This window comes from Kogia breviceps, chromosome 18 (assembly GCF_026419965.1).
Source record: "Kogia breviceps isolate mKogBre1 chromosome 18, mKogBre1 haplotype 1, whole genome shotgun sequence".
NCBI classification, from domain to species: Eukaryota; Metazoa; Chordata; class Mammalia; order Artiodactyla; family Physeteridae; genus Kogia; species Kogia breviceps.
Window position 1 is genome coordinate 15910715 of NC_081327.1, and position 14710 is coordinate 15925424.

The following is a 14710-nucleotide window of genomic DNA, read 5'->3' on the forward strand; positions in this document are numbered from 1 at the left end:
AGTAGACCCTCATCTTAATGTATTCAGCAGACATCTGACAATTGTGATAACCCCGATGGGTGGTGAGCAGGGCAAATTAGCTAAAAGATGATTGATTTTTTCTTATGCACAATTTTATCTTCAACCTTTCCTAGCAACGTGCTCTACCAGAGTAATAATTTCTTCTCCCAGGTATTTGCCAGTATCAAGATTGCACATCTATTTACGGTTGCCTGGAAGCCCCATAATTACAATACAGTCCAAGTGCCCATTTTCTTTCCTTGACTACAAATAGGGATCAATCGAATTTTAAATGACCGCTCCGGGGCTGGCTCCCGATTGTGACCTTTGTAAATGATTAGAGCTCACCTCTGTTGCTGTCTGCCCAGAAAGAGCGAGCGGCCGGAGCTTTCCAACTGGCATTTAATCTGGATGTGGGCCAAAGATATTCCAGATGAAAACCGGCCATGAGCTGCAGGTGGAGAAAGGGCTTGTGGACTTCGTCTCTGCCCCAAGGACACTTCCGGGGGGGTCCCCCACACCCCCTTTCCTTTGTCCAAGTCTTGAGTTCTGAGGATGTCTGTGGTTGGAGCTGCAGTCAGCACCCTTGTGGGCTGAATTCGGAACATCCCTGGAAGTTGTAAACCTGCAGATAAAAATTGTTATTTGCCAGAAAGACGTTTCAGAAGTTTCTTTCTTTCTTCTTCTTCTTCTTCTTTTTTTTTTGTTTTTAAAATCACTGAGTTTGATCTCCGTGCTAAGCTTTAGATTGTGAAGCCTGAGAAAGCTTCAGTGGGAACAATTCTTACTGAAGAAACTGGGTCCAGGCCTTGCCTTGAGCTCCCACTTAATGCCCCAGCCATCCTCAGGGTAAGGGCCCGAGTTTCTGATTCAGGCTGGAGCCAGCTGAAGTGTGTTTGAGCCTGCTGAGGCCCCTGGCGGCACTGCTTGAGGGCAGAAGGCTGGAGCCCAACCCCAGAGGCCTGGAACGTGATCCTCCTGCATTTGGGGGGAGGGGGGGTAGTCAGGAAGACTGCTTCCCATCCACCTCCCTTGATGGCAATGTAGGGGCCACGGGGAGGGTGAGACAGCCTCCTATTTGCCAGCCCCACCTCAGTTTCTTGAACCACCGCTGCTAGGAATGATTTGCTACCTTTATCTGCGGTCAGGGTGCGGCCGTGTCATTGAGATAAGTTGTTGGCCTTGCCTTTCCAGAATCTTATTCAATGTCATAGCAACATGTTTCCTTCTGGATGGTGGTCTTCCGGCTGTCTGCTACTGGCACCGTCTTGGGTTTCTCTGAGCATCCCTAAGCCCAGCCTTGGAGCCCACTGGGTCTCGCTACACCCTCTGTCCCCTCTGCAGCCAGGCCAGCTTCCCTGGGACTCTTCCTTCTCAGCGCCTGTGTATCAGCTGCTCCCCACGCAATGCCCCACAACACCCCATCATCACCCACACCTCCCCTTGTCCACCTGCATCCAGCCACCCTGAGCTGGCTCTGTGCCGGCCCCCCTGAGCGATCCAGGCAGTGGGGCTGGCACCTGCTTAGGACACAGACAGTGGTTACCCCCGTCCCCGCCCGAGCACCTGAATGTATCCTTGTAGACACTGCAGCTCCTCGTCGTGCCAGTCCCCAGGGAAGGCTTGACTCTCAACCAACCCACGAGAGTCCTCTTTGGCTCCTGGACACCCGAGGTTGCAGGAATAGAGGAGGAAACCCGGGGAGGGGATAAGTTGAGATGTGCCAGCAAACGAAGCTTGATCCCATGGTTGGCCTGTGAGCATCTCTCTGTGATGCAACTGCTAACAGAACTCTTATGAAAGCACCAACGTTCCCAGAAGTGAAAGCCATCGTTAAGAGTTAACGATCTAAAATCACATGAGAATTCTCAGTTAAACCACTGTTTTGGGGCTTCCCTGGTGGCACAGTGGTTAAGAATCCGCCTGCCAATGCAGGGGACACGGGTTCGAGCCCTGATCCAGAAAGATCCCACATGCCGCGGAGCAGCTAAGCCCGTGCACGACAACTACTGAGCCTGTGCTCTAGAGCCTGCAAGCCACAACTACTGAGCCCACGTGCCACAACTATTGAAGCCCGCATGCCTAGAGCCCGTGCTCCGCAATAAGAGAAGCCACCGCAATGAAAATCCTGCGCGCCGCAACGAAGAGTAGCCCCCGCTTGCTGCACCTAGAGAAAGCCTGCACGTAGCAACAAACACCCAACTCAGCCAAAATAAGTAAATAAATTTATTAAAAGAACAACAGCGAAAAAACCCCACTGGTTTGTCCCGCTGCAGAAGTCTCAGGAAAGTGCGTGCTGAGGCTGTGTTCCCTCATGGGTCACAAGTACACATGTGTTCTTAGAAACTTAGAATGTGGAGGACAACTTTCTTTCTTTGCCACAGATGCAGAGACAAGCTGACTCAGCTGAGGCAAAGGCAGAGAACCGAATAGCATCAGTAGCTTCCAGCCCTTGAAAGACAACGAGATGAACTCACTTGAGCTCTTTCCCCAAATGGAGAGGTGAGCCCGGCCTGTGTGAATGTGCATGATTTCTTCTATGTCTAATGACTAAGCATTTCCTTCCGTTTGGCCTTTGAAATGCATCAAAAAACAAGCACCACGTGTCTTCTTGGTCCTGTCCATTTATTTACAGAACAAGAGTGTTATCTCACAGGTTGGGGCCGAAGTCAGTGGGCTTTCCCAGTTGTCATCATTGGTTTTTTTTTTTTTTTTTTCAGTACGTGGGCCTCTCACTGTTGTGGCCTCTCCCGTTGCGGAGCACAGGCTCCGGACGCGCAGGCTCAGCGGCCATGGCTCACAGACCCAGCCGCTCCATGGCATGTGGGATCTTCCTGGACCAGGGCACGAGCCCGCGTCCACTGCATCGGCAGGCGGACTCTCAACCACTGTGCCACCAGGGAAGCCCTGGGTTTTAATGTATACATTCTAGCAGGCCCCAATAATGTGAGCACAGCATATTTCAAGATATTTCTATTATGGTATATCCAAGGATTACAGTTTGAAGCAATTGATTTAATTCCCAAATACCATGGCAGTCTGGAAACGTGAGAAGTGTTTTGTGTGCAGTCAGGATGGGCTTTAAAATGTGTCCTCAGGCTCAGCAGCAGATCTGAGCCTGGAGCCAGAATCCGTTGAACTGCCATCCCAGAAGCCCTTGGCATCATCAGGCATTAGTCCCAGGCACAGTGTGGGATGGTAAAGCATCTTGACTGTGAAAGATGCCTCTGCATCTTTATTTGCTGTTACCTTTTGATCACTCCCTGAAGAGCAGTGACTTTGCTGATTTCAGTTTAGTTTATTTTCCCACTATTAACATGTGTACATGTAAGCGTTTTCAAAGATGCTTACATTCGTGTCATGTTTTGCAGATAATGTATAACAGTAGGATTTAGGTGAGAATCTTTAGTGCAAAATCTATTGATCCTGGTAACGAAGGAAGTGCATGGCAGTGAGGTATGATAACTGATCCCACCACAGGCAAATTGTATCTCTTGAATTTCACCTTTGTCTTGGCACATACACTATTAGTAATTATTCTGATTAGAATAATGGCCTGCATTTTAAAAGTGTATAATTTGGGGCTTCCCTGGTGGCGCAGTGGTTGAGAGTCCGCCTGCCGATACAGGGGACACGGGTTCGTGCCCCGGTCCGGGAAGATCCCACATGCCGCGGAGCGGCTGGGCCCATGAGCCGCGGCTGGGCCCATGAGCCATGGCCGCTGAGCCTGCGCGTCCGGAGCCTGCGCTCCGCAACGGGAGAGGCCACAACAGTGAGAGGCCCGCATACCGCAACGCCCCCCTCCCCACAAAAGTGTATAATTTTCACTTAAAGTCACTGTTTAACCTTCGTGGGAATGTTACTTTTGCAGAGTTCTGCTGATCCTACAGGCATCCAAAATACCTGAGTGCAGAGATAGGCGTCTGCTCGTGGGCAGGGACAGTCATCAGAAACCTGTATCAGTAAATGATGAATGTTTGAGTCAGGGGTTGGGTAGTCCTCTAAATTCTTTTCTGAACCCTTCTGTTAAGAAATTCAGAAGAAGCAGTGCCTAAGTGCCCCAAGATTCTGGAATAATTGACTTGTGCATTCAAGTAGATATAGTATAATTTCACACCCAGACCAACTGTCAGGGGCAAAACCAGCAAAGAAGATGGCTTTCATGAATGAAAATTTAGCTGAAATGGGCAGAGCAAACAGCCATCTTTTCCAACGGAAAACACCCATGCTACATGAATAGGATATAGGATAAAAGGGTTCCATCTTCAAGACAGTTTGGAAAGTAGTAGGTCAAACCATGTGTAACAGGTTTCTTTACCAACTTGCACTGTGTATCTCCCCCTGCCATCCTAGCTCAGGGCTCCATCCCTGCTCACCTGGACAAATGTGATAGTTTCCACTGGCACCCTGTCATTCTATTGTCCTCCAGAACCCATTCTCCACACCCAGCCAGAGGGGACTTTTTAAAAGATGATTTGACACGTCATGCCCCAACCTCAAACCCTCTAAGGGTTTCCCACTGCACTCAGAATAGACTTCAGCTGTTAACGTGGCCCGAGGCCTGCCTCTCCTCTCTTTTCCACTCTCCTCCTTCCCAAAGACTTCAGCCACCCTGGTCTCTTCCACCCTTGGAACTGCTCAAGCCCTTTCCTGCCTCAGGGCCTTTGCACTTGTGATTTCCCTGCCTGGAAACTTCTTCCCTCTGATCTTCTTGGTTAGCTTCTCCTTGTCATTCTGATCACAGCTCAAAACCACCTTGTGAGAGGTGCTTTTCCCGTCACCAGCTGTGTCCCACCTCCCGCACCTGCCCCAGTCACTTTATATACCATTAACATGTATTATTTTCTTTATAGCACTCTTTGTTCTCTGAAGCTATCTTGTTTATTTATTGTTCTATTATCTCTCCCTGCCTGAATGTGAATCTCATGAGGACAGATTGGTCAGCGTCTTGGTCTGTCCCATTCACACTGACCCTTTGTGTTTGCAACCACTCCCGCAACTTGGAAGACTCCCTGTGAATACTCGCTGAGAGACAGATGAACCGTGGGCACATGTTTGTTAGATCCTGGGGAGTAACCGGGAGCCGGCCACAGACATGCATTGAGATGTAATGTGCACTTAAACCGTGTGCAGCCCCTGGCCCAGGGCGAAAACCTCACCATTTGAATGTGTTCAGTACTTGGAAAATTGATTAGAACCTGAGGACTCAAAACTGGTTCTGAAAGTCTCGCCCCCTATCCCCAAATCTAGGTATCCTCAGGGGTGGTTGTGCATGTCAGGTGCCCCCCGCCCCCAGTCACCTGGTCCTGATTACAGATACCCCATCCTGCAGTTTGTGCTACAGGCAGAGTCCTTTTTGGATAACAGGCCCTCACGTGGCTCTGTCGCCCCACCACTGTTCCTGTCTCTGGGACTTTGCTCCCCCTCCTTCTTCTGGCCCCACCCCTGTAGGCAGGAGCTCTCATTTCACCTAAGTGGTCCAAGAGGTTTAAGCATCCTTAAGAGGGAGCACTGGTTGAGCAGAGCAGGCCCAGGGACCCTGGCTTGGTACCAGGTTTCCTAAGGCGCTGTATCACTGAGCCGGAAATGTCTTCCAGTTTGAGGCATCCCCCTCGTGTGATACACTGTGTCAGCAGGGTTGATGGGGATGGGAACAGTGGAGTCAGAACCTGAGGATTCCCCACCATGGAGGGGCCAAAACGATGGTAACCTTCTGGCCAAAGCCCGAACCCTGCTTTTCAGATAATGTGGCCTCAGAGCGTTGACCTCTTACATCATCTAAAGGACACCTGCCTGCCTCCTGGGCTCCCACCCCACACTGCACACCTGCCCAGAACCTTGTTCCCATCTCTGCCCTCCCCTCCTCTGTCCCGCTGCTCTGGCTTTCCTGGAACGTTCCTCTTCTAGACTTCCCTAGTCCTCCTCCCCTAATCAAGAATGGCCATTCTTGTTCATTCTCCTCGTTTCTCGCCTCCCATGCCAGGTTCCAAGGCTTCCGGTGGTCCTTCCCTCATCCATCTCCCTGTCATCCATCTCTTCAGTCTTGCTTGGCTGAGTCCCCCACGGCAGCCAGAGAGAGTGTGGTGTGTTATGGATAAAGTCAGACTATCCTGTGAGTCTATGGAAGGGAAGATAAATTAGCATAGTAAAGAGTTTCCCTTCTAGTCACACTCCTTTGGAGCATGATTTTCTAATTGTTTACAACTTCCAGACTGTAAAACAGGAATATGGACAGTGCCAGCAAAATCCACAAAGCAGCTCCTATTTGCCTCTATGGCACGAGAGGCATTTCTTTAAGCTTGGGAGGAATGTTGATGGATAAAAGTGTTGATTGGCCAGAAGCCCGGACAGGAGGAAGCAGAAGATGTGAAATGTGAATGTCTTTATTCATGGAAAGGAGTGTCTTTCAGGACAGGCACCAGTGCCAAGTGCAGGGGAGATGACTTCAAAAGCACACGTGGTCACCTGTGGGATGCAGCTCTCTGAGACACATACATCTGTAGTGAACTCTTTACTGGATCCTGAGCGTGGGCCCGGTCAGAAATGAGAACACAGCTTCAGGGTCTTAGATGGGAGGGTCACACCACTTCCAGTTATGTTGCTTTTGCAATCAAGGCACATGAGACTCCCAGAGGAGCCCCCGCTGAAGTTGAGTTCACAATAATAAATTACAAACCACCACGAGAGAGAGTCTGCTCCAACAGAGAAATTGACATTCCAAGAAGTAGAAATAATAGAACAAACTGAAAGAGATTCTAAAATGTGTTTAAAATATTTAGAGATCATTGAATGTGTATCACTTTGCTTTTCTGTATGTTTGAAACCAATTATAATTTAAAAAAAGAATCAAGGAGGGCAGTCAACAGTTTAAGTGAAAAAGTGACAGGAATTTTAATTAGAAATTAGTACCTCCACCTATGAACACCCACCCCTTTCATCCTGTCCCCCTTCCTTCTTGGTAGCTCAGGCTATAGAAAGCCAGTTTGCAATCTAGGTCGGCAATCAGAGTGGTATGTTATCATCTTTATTCAAAACTCCTGAAACAATATGGCATATGTCTTGTCAAACAAAAATATAAGAATGTATTTCTCATGAATAGATAGAACAGGTATGAATTTTCTTTTGCTCAATCAGAGGAAAGTAAATGGATACATATGACTTCACATGCACTTCTGTTCTGTCGCAGCCAGACACTTAATTTCCCTGGGATGCTATCCATAAACAGAAGTTGCTTGTTGCCATGGATTTCTGCTCTCAAGTTGTTTGTTTTTTTTTTTTCCTTTTTCCTTTTCCAAGACTTGAGCAAAGCCAGCCTAGCTAAGAAATAAGCGAATTATTTTTAGTTTTTTCATGAACTCTTTCCTTCCTTTGGCCCAAGGCCCATTGAACCATCAAGAGGAATTTTAATACTAAGGTTGGTAAAGAAGAAGGGTCTTTGCTGGACCACTAATCTCCATGCTTGCCCCTTACCTGCTAGAACCCTGGGCGCTCCCAGGAAACAGGAAGCCCTTGCTCTCATTTATTGGGGCTTTGCAAGAAACACATTACTTTTCAGACATCCCCAAGGTACTTCAGACTTAGCATATTTCAACAGAGAGCTCTGGAATCTCCTCCTTGGAGAGGGTCACCTGAGCCAGAAGCTCCCAGGCCTCCCTGACTCCTCCTTCCATTCATCCTGCTGCCCGGCACTCACCTGCCCTTTCAATTCTACTTCTCAGTGTATTCCAAATGGAGGGTGTATTTTTCCCTAAATAGGTTTGGGGCCCCCGTCCCAGGACGTCTTTGCTCAAGCCTTACATACATAAGAAAAACTTTCCTTGCAAACCTCCAGCCTCCATTGCCAGCCTCCGCAGCATCCCTTTCCGGGCCCCACCTCCAAGCAAAGTTAGTCCTGCAAGGGTACGGAAGTGTGATCTCTCCAGAGCCTGTTCTTGGAGTCTGTCCTTTTCTTGGAATCAGATGCAAAGAAACAACAGTGCAGCAGAAAAAAATTAAACCCGAGCAAATAATAATTCGAAATTCTTGTTCACCCCTTCTTTTTTCCTCAGCTCCTCATCATCTCAGCAGTAGGATGGATTTCCCTTCTCTTCTCCTGCCCGTCCTGTGGGGGTGGGGATGGCACTGAGGATGGGGACAGAAGTGATCCTCAGCTCGCGAGCAGGAATATTTCTGTCCCTGCCTCTTTCCCTGATAAGCTTAACTCCCCTCGTGGCTGAAAAGGAGTCAGGAAACATGAAGGAGAAGCAGCCTATCCTTAGGGGAGAAATCTCTGGCATCTCTGTTTGAAAGAACTGACCATCTTTCCAGGAGGATTAGATCTCACCTGCCACACTTGTCGGGGGTGTTTTCAACTGCATCTCGGCCTTCAATTATTATTATTTCCACTTGAGGTGTTCCAAGTGTTGACGATTTCCATCCCTTGGGGTTTGCAATTAAAACTAGGTCTTCATAGACCTTAATGTAAAATACAAAACTATAAAACCCTTAGAATATAACCTAGGAGAAAACCTTGGTGCCTTTTGGGTTTGGTGATGACTTTTTAGATCTAGCACCAAAAGCATGATCCATGAAAGAAAGAATTGATAAGTTGAGGTTCATTAAAGTTAAAAACTTCTGCTCTGTGAAAGACACTGTCAAGAGAGTGAAAAAACAAACCACAGACTAGAAAATTTTCGCAAAACATATCTGATAGAAGACTGCTCTCTAAAATATACAAAGAACTCTTAAAAATCAACAATAAGAAAATAAACCCAGTTTAAAAATGGACAAAAGACGGGGCTTCCCTGGTGGCAGTGGTTGACAGTCTGCCTGCCGATGCAGGGGACACAGGTTCGTGCCCTGGTCCGGGAAGATCCCACATGCCGCGGAGCGGCTGGGCCCGTGAGCCATGGCCGCTGAGCCTGCGCATCCGGAGCCTGTGCTCCGCAACGGGAGAGGCCACAACAGTGAGAGGCCCGCGTACCGCAAAAAAAAAAAAAAAAAAAAAAAAAGAAGGTACTTCCCTAGTGGCTCAGTGGTTAAGATTCCACCTGCCAATGCAGGGGACACAGGTGTGATGCCTGGTCCGGGAAGATCCCACATGCCGTGGAGCGGCTAGGCCCATGAGCCATGGCTGCTGAGCCTGCATGTCCGGAACCTGTGCTCTGCAACGGGAGAGGCCACAGCAGTGAGAGGCCTGCGTACCGCAAAAAAAAAAAAAAAGGACAAAAGATCTTACCAGACACCTCACCAAAAAATAGCAAAAGAAGATATGAAAATATGCTCACCAGGGACTTGCAAATTAAACCAACAATAAGATACCACTTACACACCTATTAGAATGGCTAGGATCTAAAACACTGACAATGCCAAATGCTGGTGAGGATGTGGAGAAACAGGAACTCTCATTCATTGCTGGTGGGAATGCAAAATAGTACATACAGCCATTTTGGAAAGCAGTTTGGCAGCTTCTTACAAAACTAAATGTACTCTTACCATATGATTCAGCAATTACGCTGCTTGGTATTTATTCAAATGAGTTGAAAACTTATGTCCACCCATGAATGTTTATAGCAGCTTTATTCATAATTGCCAAAACTTGGAAGTAACCAAGATATCCTTCAATAGGTGACTGGATAAACAAACTGTGAAACATCCACACAATGGAATTTATACAGCATTACAAAGCAGAGAATTATGGAGTCATGGAAAGACATGGAAGAACCTTAAATGCTTCTTTCTTTTGTTTTTTAAAATTTATTTATTTTATTTATTTATTTTTGGCTACGTTGGGTCTTTGTTGCTACTCTCGGGCTTTCTCTAGTAGCGGTGAGCGGGGGCTAGCTACTCTTCATGGCGGTGCGCAGGCTTCTCATTGAGGTGGCTTCTCTTGTTGTGAAGCACGGGCTCTAGGCACACGGGCTTCAGTAGTTGTGGCATGTGGGCTCAGTAGTTGTGGCTCACAGGCTCTAGAGTGCAGGCTCAGTAGTTGTGGCGCACCGGCTCAGTTGCTCCGCGGCATGTGGGATCCTCCTGGACCAGGGCTCGAACCCATGTCCCCTGCATTGGCAGGCAGATTCTTAACCACTGTGCCACCAGGGAAGCCCTAAATGCTTATTTCTAAGTGAAAGAAGATAATCTAAAAAGGTTACATACTATAAAAGTCCAACTCTATGACATTTTGGAAAAGGCAAAACTAGGAAAAAGTAAAAAGATTGGTGATTTTCAGGGTTCAGGGGAAGAATGGGTGGGGGAGGAATGAATGGGTAGAGCACAGGGGTTTTTTTAGGTCAGTGGAGCTATTCTATATGATTCTATAATGGTGGAGGCGTGACAACCCATAGAAAGAGTGAACCTTAATGTAAACAATGTAACTATTATTAATAATAATGTATCCATATTGGCTTATCAATTGTAACAAATGTACCACACAAATACAATGTTAAAACAGGGGGAAAAAAATGGGAAACTGTTTGTGTGGGAGGAATGGAGTATATGAGAACTCTGCACTTTCTACTCATGTTTTCTGTAAACCAAAAACTGCTTTCTAAAAAGTAAAGTTTATTAATTTAAAAAAATGTTTCTTGGGCTTCCCTCCCTGGTGGCGCAGTGGTTGGGAGTCCGCCTGCCGATGCAGGGGACACGGGTTCGTGCCCCGGTCCGGGAAGATCCCACGTGCCGCGGAGCGGCTGGGCCCGTGAGCCATGGCCGCTGAGCCTGCGCGTCCAGAGCCTGCGCTCCGCAACAGGAGAGGCCGCAACAATGAGAGGCCCGAGTACCGCCCCCCCCCAAAAAAAAAAAAAAATGTTTCTTAAGGGCAAAGGGCCTCCCAAAGGTCTCCTTGTTGTAGCTGAGGTCCAAAGCAATTTTGGGGCATTTCAAATGGACTCCTAGCGTCAATCCAAACCACGAGTTTTATTAGGTGTTCTGGCATGCTTGCCCAAACAATTTTAAACTCTAGAGATAAAGACTAAATTTTCTATCAATCCATCTGTCTGGCAGTTCACTTGACTAGTCCAAAAACCTGAACAGAAGACAACGTCACCTAGAGGCGAGAGCCTCTAACTAGAGTTGCACACGTATGGCTGATTGACCATAAGAACTGATAGGCCTGAATAATTATTGTTTCTCTATCACAATATTGAACTTTAAAAAATTCTAAAGATTTTTTAATACATTTTTATTTTCAAGTAGTTTTAGCTCACAGAAAAGTTGTGAAGGTTGTGCAAGAGTTCCCGTATACCCCACACCCAGTTTTCCCTGTCATTAACATCCTGCATCAATATGGTACATTTGTCACAATTAATAAACCAATATTGATACATGATTAAGTAAAGTCCATCCTTTATTTAGATTTCCTTATTTTTTACCTAACATTTTCTCTCTGCCAGGATCCCGTCCCAGACACCATATCACGTTTGGTTGTCTTATCTCCTTAGGCTTCACTCGCCTGTGACAGTTTCTCTGACTTGCCTTGTTTTTGATGACCTTCACAGATTTGAAGTCGGGTATTTTATAGACTGTCCCTCAGTTGGAATTTTTCTGATGTTTTCCTCATGATTAGACTTAGGTTGTGGGTTTTGGAAGGGAAGATCACAGAGGTGAAGTACCTTCTCATCATATCCTACCTAGGATATGCGCTTTCACTGTGACCTTGATAACCAGGCCTAGGTACTGTTTGTCAGGTTTCTCCACCATACGTTTCCTTCCCACCCTCTTCCCTACGGTGCTCTTTGGAAGGAAGTCATGATGCTTAAGGAGTGAATGACTGTGCTCCACTTTCTTAGGGCAGAGTACATCCATAAATTATTTGGAATTCTTCTGCATGAAAGATTTGTCTATTCTACCCCAATTAGTTATTTAATAATTTATTTATATTAGTATGAACTCATGGATATTTTTAAATTATACTTTGAGTTAAAATCGAATACTAGGTTATTGTTGATCAAATTTCTCCAGTTTTGCCATTGGGAGCTCTTTCATTTGGTCCCTGTGTCTCTGACATACCTCCATAACTTTGCCTTTATGGAGCACTTCCTTACTTTCTAACACTATAAGATGCTCCAGGCTCATCTTGTATATCCCAGTCCTAGAATCAGCCATTTCTCCAAGGAGCCCTGGATGCTTTTTATTGGAGCATGATAATAGAAACCAAGATCTGGGCAATAGGTGCATTCATTGCTACCAGGGTCTTATTGCTTCCAGGGCCTCTCAAATGACAGATCAAGAAAATATATGTGTGTATACTAACTTGTGTACACACATATCTCTAAATATTTCTGTACGTAGCCATATTTATCTATATCAAGCTAAACGGGACTTCATACTGGTATCTCCAACTCTAATCTATTACTGCATGGATCATTCTAGTCTCCTCCCATTGCTTATGTGTAAACTAACACTCCATTAGTGAGAAGCCTGGCTCCAACCATCCACCATCCATTTATGTAATTGTTATATATATTGAGTAGTTTTACAATTGTTAACCCTTACCCCTATGGGAAACACTATATCAACTAGACTTCAGTACTTACGTACAGTTCCTTTTGCTTTAAGTCCTAAGTCTCCACTCATTTCTGAAGTTACTCTCCCACTCCCTTCAGTGAAGTTACTTCATCCATTGGTAATAAAGTTAAATTCTCTTGTCGTTATTCAATCCTGGGATTCTCCAACCTCCTAAATGATGTTTTAAATTTATACAAATTAAAGTTCATTCTTTGCTCTGTAAAGTTCTATGAGTTTGATAAATGCATAGTATCCATTACTATAGCATCATATAGAATAGCTTCACTGCCTTAAAAAAAAAAATCATCTGTGCTTTATCTTAGTCTTCTCCCTCTCCGAACCCCTGGCAACCACTGATCTGTTTACTGTCTCTACAGTTTTGCCTTTTCTAAAATGTCATATAAATGCAATCATAAAATATGTACCCTTTTAACACTGGCTTCTTTCACTTAGCAATAGACATTTAATATTCACCCATATTTTTGCATGGCTAATTCCTTTTTATCACTAAATAGTATTCCATTGAATGGATTTACCACTGATTATCCCTTCACTTACTGAAGAAAATCTTGGTTGCTTCCAGTTTGGGGTAATTATGAATAAATTTATTATAAATATTCATGGACAGATTTTGTGTGGACGTAGTTTTCAAATCAGTTGGATAAATACCTAGGAGTATGACTGGGTCGTATGGTAAGACTATGTTTCACTTTGTAAGAAACTGCCAAACGGTCTTCCAAAGTGGCTGCACAGTTTTTGCATTCCCACCAGCAACATACATTCCTGTTGCTTCACGTTTTCTCACCAGCAATCGGTAATGTCAGTTTTTTGGAATTGAGCCATTCTAATATGTGTGTAGCAATATTGCATTTTTAAAAAATAAATAAATTTATTTATTTTTGGCTGTGTTGGGTCTTTGTTGCTGTGTGCGGGCTTTCACTAGTTGTGTCTAGCAGGGGCTACTCTTCACTATGTTGCACGGGCTTCTCATTGCCGTGGCCTCTCCCGTTGTAGAGCACGGGCTCTAGGCACACGGGCTTCAGTAGTTGTGGCACAAGGGCTCAGTAGTTGTGGCACATCGGCTCAGTTACTCCATGGCATGTGGGATCTTCCCAGACCAGGGCTCAAACCCATGTCCCCTGCATTGGCAGGCAGATTCTTAACCAGTATGCCACTAGGGAAGTCCCTGCATTGTTGTTTTAATTTGAATTTCCCTAATGACAAATTATGTTAAACATCTTTTCATATGCTTATTTGCCATCTGTATATCTTCTATAGATAATTTTTATTTTTAAATTTCAAATCTACAGAAAAATGACAAATACGGTATAAAGAACTTCACTATTCTTGAACAATATGAGAATAAGTTGCTGGCTTGATGCCCTGTCACTCCCCAAAACTTGAATGTGTATTTCCTACAAACAAAGACACTCTCCTAAATAACCATAATACATAGCTAAAACTGGGAAATTAACGTTGATACATTACTCACATCTACTCCTCAGACCTTATTCAAGTTTCACCAGTTGTTTCAATGACATCCTTTATACAGAAGGATTGAGTCCAGAATCACGTGATACATTTAATTGTCACATCTTCTAGTCTCCTTCAATCTGGAACTGTTTCTAGTGTTCCCCAGTCTTTCTTTGACTTTCATGACCTTAATACTTTTGAAGGCTATGGGCCAGTTATTTTGGAACTGTCCCTCAGTTTGGTTTGACTGATGTCCCCTCAGGTTTAGATTCAGTTTTGTATTTTGGGCAGGAAGTTCACAAGGGCTGCTCCTTTAGGTGCATCTTGTCAGGTGGCACCTGATTTCGATTTGTCCCATTACTGATGATGGTAACTTGATTAAGGTGTATCTGGATCTGCCAAGGTTCTTTACTACAAAATTACTCTTTTTACCTTTGTAATTAATAAACATTTTGTGTGTGGTGGAGGTGGGGGTGAGGGGATGGGGGGTGGGGGGGTAAATATCTTGTTCCTCATCAAACCTCCTCTTACAAGTTCTAGCATCCACTGATGATTCTTGGATGAATTACTCTGTTGGTTGTGAGATGATGCTTTTCTCACTCCATTATTCCTTATATAGTTGGCATTCTGCCATATGGAAGCATTCTACCGTTCTCCCCATTTATTAATGTATGGACTCACGGATTTCTCCTTCATTCAATGGATCATAATTGCCCCAGATTTGGCCAGTGGGAGCTCCTTCTGTGTCTGTTTG

General features: G+C 45.3%; 1 long non-coding RNA gene across 2 annotated transcripts in view; it reads left to right on the forward strand.

Annotated features, from left to right (window-relative positions):
* LOC136793041 (uncharacterized) overlaps nucleotides 1-14710 on the forward strand; it is a 269126-nt gene that overhangs the window by 192177 nt on the left and 62239 nt on the right. Inside the window, exon 3 of one of the 2 annotated variants that reach the window (XR_010837772.1) lies at nucleotides 2385-2502. The exons of the other annotated variant lie outside the window; for it this stretch is intronic. This is a non-coding gene — a long non-coding RNA (uncharacterized lncRNA). The remainder of the gene's footprint in view (nucleotides 1-2384; nucleotides 2503-14710) is intronic. 2 annotated transcript variants of the gene reach the window in all.